Below are 3,389 nucleotides of genomic sequence, written 5' to 3' on the forward strand. Positions count from 1 at the left end.
TACGCTACTACACACACGCACGCATACAGTTACTACCACCCCCCCACACACAAAATGGCCATCTTTACACTCTCCTGTCCCAAAAACTACTTTCTCATTCTCCTTCCACTTCCGGTCACTTCAGAACTGTAACCGCACATGGATTGTTTTTCTTTATTTCTCTTTGGATGTTTCTCTTTTCCAACGAAGAGCTATGCTCGAAACGTTAACAACTCTCTCCTTTCACCGAATGTCAATTTGATATATCGCTTTTGCGCGTCCTCACGCTGGTATTTTTGTTTTTTATGTTTTTTTTAATTGTTTGTTCTTGGATTTGACTATATATATATATATATACATGTATTATGTATGTATGTATGTATGTATGTATGTATGTATGTATGTATGTATGTATATATATATATATATATGTATATATATATGTATATATATATATATACATACATACTTACATACATACACACATACATACATGTTTAAATGCATATATATGAAGTAGTGTTAATAACAAAATGTAATATTTATCCCTACATAAATGTGGTTGTTCTGTTAGACCACAGAATACTGCGCCCACCATTGACAAGGTCAGGAAAGGCCGAAATCCCGTGATCTGGTGTTCTCGGTGCTGGCGGTGGCCGTTAATTTATTTCCACACTAGCTATATAAACAAGAGTGCGTTTACGCGCAGAAAGTCAATGAGGACGTCTCTCACTAAATATATACACAGCTTTGGTACTGATTTATTTATGGTGCATATTCATCAAAAATAAAAATGTAGAAAGTCAACTGATTATTTTGAGGTGGTGTGTGGCGCCCTAAATTTATTCAGTTTCTGCCTAAGAGTTTTTCAGAAAAGACGAAGTTTTTAATAAAACTTGTACTATTGGGAAAACAATGGCCAAATTTACTGAATTAGTACATGCGGGCTATTGATCTTCAGCTCGGTTTTAATTGTTCTAACCACTCCTACTTCTTCTGCTTTTATAAATTAAATAGTCACGCATATAATTATTTCTGAATTTCGCTAAATCACTTAATTTTGTGTGAATATTTGATGCAGATTTTCCGACATGTACTAAATTTATATAAAGCTCAGGAGTGGCTGTGTGGTAAGTAGCTTGCTTACGAACCACATGGTTCCGGGTTCAGTCCCTTTGCGTGGCATCTTTGGCAAGTGTCTTCTACTATAGCCTCAGGCCAACCAAAGCCTTGAGAGTGGATTTGGTAGACGGAAACTGAAAGAAGCCCGTCGTATATATGTATATATACATATATATATATATATATATATATATATATATATATATATATATATATGTATGTGTGTGTATATGTTTGTGTGTCTGTGTGTCCCCCCCATACAAACATCACTTGACAACCATTGCTGGTGTGTTTACGTCCACGTAACATAGCGGTTCGGCAAAAGGAGACCGATAGAATAAGTACTTGGCTTACAAAGAATAAGTCTTGGGGTCGATTTGCTCGAATGAAGGCGGTGCTCCAGCATGGCCGCAGTCAAATGACTGAAACAAGTAAAAGAGTAAAATAGTAAAACAAACAAACAAACATAAACGGACAAAAAGAGACCTGTGGTAACATGTTTGTTTCCCAACCCCTTGATTCTGGGTTCGGTTCCACAGCGTGGCACTGGGCTTCTTTTGTAGCCTCAGACCGGTCAAAGCCCTTTTGGTGGAATTGGTAGACGGAAACTGAAAGAAACCTCTCTCTCTCTCTCTCTCTCTCTCTCTCTCTCACACACACATATATATATGCGCGTATGTATGTGTGTGTGTGTGTGTGTGTGCGTGTGTGTGTGTAGGTGTCTTGGTGTTTGTGTTTGTTCCTTACGACCTCTTGACAACTTGTGTTGCTTTGTTTAGGTCCACGTAACCTAGCAGTTCGACAAAAGTGACATAGAATAAGTGGCAGGCTTATAAAAAATTGGGGTCGATTTGTTTGATTAAGCCCTGTAAGGCGGTGCTCCCGCATGGCAGTAGTTCAGTGACTGAACCAAGTAAACGATATGTGATAAAGATAAATAACAACCCTACCAAACTAACAAATGGCTACGAATCAATATGCGAAAATGTTTACCGTAAATCCTCGAGTATAATCCGCATTTTTTCCCCAAAAATTTAAAGGTCAAAATCCCTAGTGCGTACTATATACGAAGTTTAAAATGAAAATTATTTTCTAAGCAATGTCCGAATCTCTATTTGCTGTCCGGCAATGTTTATTCAGACACATTTTGTGATGTCGGGCGCGAAAATACCTTAAGCTAAGCCTGAAAGTAATGAAGTCATAAAAGAATCATCCGTAACTTGCAGTAAGCAACATTTATTAAACATTACTGTTATTATTGTTATTCTTTATTTTCTGCAAACAAAATGCACAAAAAAGCTACACGTTTGCATTAATAATAATAAAGGACGTTACCGTATACATTTTTACAAACCAAGGACGTTATATAGACCTCCTTGACTCAAGTTAGAGAAGGGTTGCGTATTATACACAAGGTTTAGGTTTTTCGGAGGTACATCCCCCTAAAAATCCCCTGCGTATTATACTCAAGGGCGGACTATACTCGAGGATTTACGGTAGCTTCTTTGCTTTAAAACACACTTCATTGTAAAGCGCTAATTCGAAAAATTTCAACAGTCAGAACATAAACCACTGTGAACAAATGATATGAATTGAAGCTGCCAATGCCGAAAGTCAATAAGAGTTAAAGTTGACAGATTTCAGCAGGCTTGTGAGCTTGTTAATTAAATCGTTTGAAACAATGAATTAGTTTGGTGATGATTTAGTTGGTTAGCAATAACATGAGACACAGTAGCGAACTAATAATATTTTTTTAAAATTGATATTATATTTTAGAGTTTTTTTATTTTTATTTATGCGCCCTTTTCAAGCCTAGCCAGACTCATGGGCCCGGTTTCCCGGTTTCTGTGGCGTATGTGTTCCCCCCAGCTGGACGGGACGCCAGTCCATCGCAGCGTTACTCAAGAAACAGGAAGAAAAAGTGAGAGAAAGTTGGGGCGAAAGAGTACAACGGGGGTCGCCACCACCCTCTGCCGGAGCCTCGTGGAGCTTTAGGTGTTTTCGCTCAATAAACACACACAACGCCCGGTCTGGGAATCGAAAACGCGAGTCCGCTGCCCTGACCACTGGGTCATTGCGCCTCCATATTTTAGAGTCATGTAGTTTAAATGGAGTATTTTGAGATCTTTTCTCTTATACTTGTTTCAGTCATTGGACTGCAACCATGCTGGGGGTACCAACTTGATGAGTTTTAGTCGAAGAGGTCAATCCCAGGATTTAATCTTTAAGTCAAGTACTTATTCTATCGGTTGTCTCTTGCTGGGCCATTAAGTTACAGGGACATAAAT

Source organism: Octopus sinensis, linkage group LG2 (assembly GCF_006345805.1).
Source record: "Octopus sinensis linkage group LG2, ASM634580v1, whole genome shotgun sequence".
Lineage (NCBI taxonomy): Eukaryota > Metazoa > Mollusca > Cephalopoda > Octopoda > Octopodidae > Octopus > Octopus sinensis.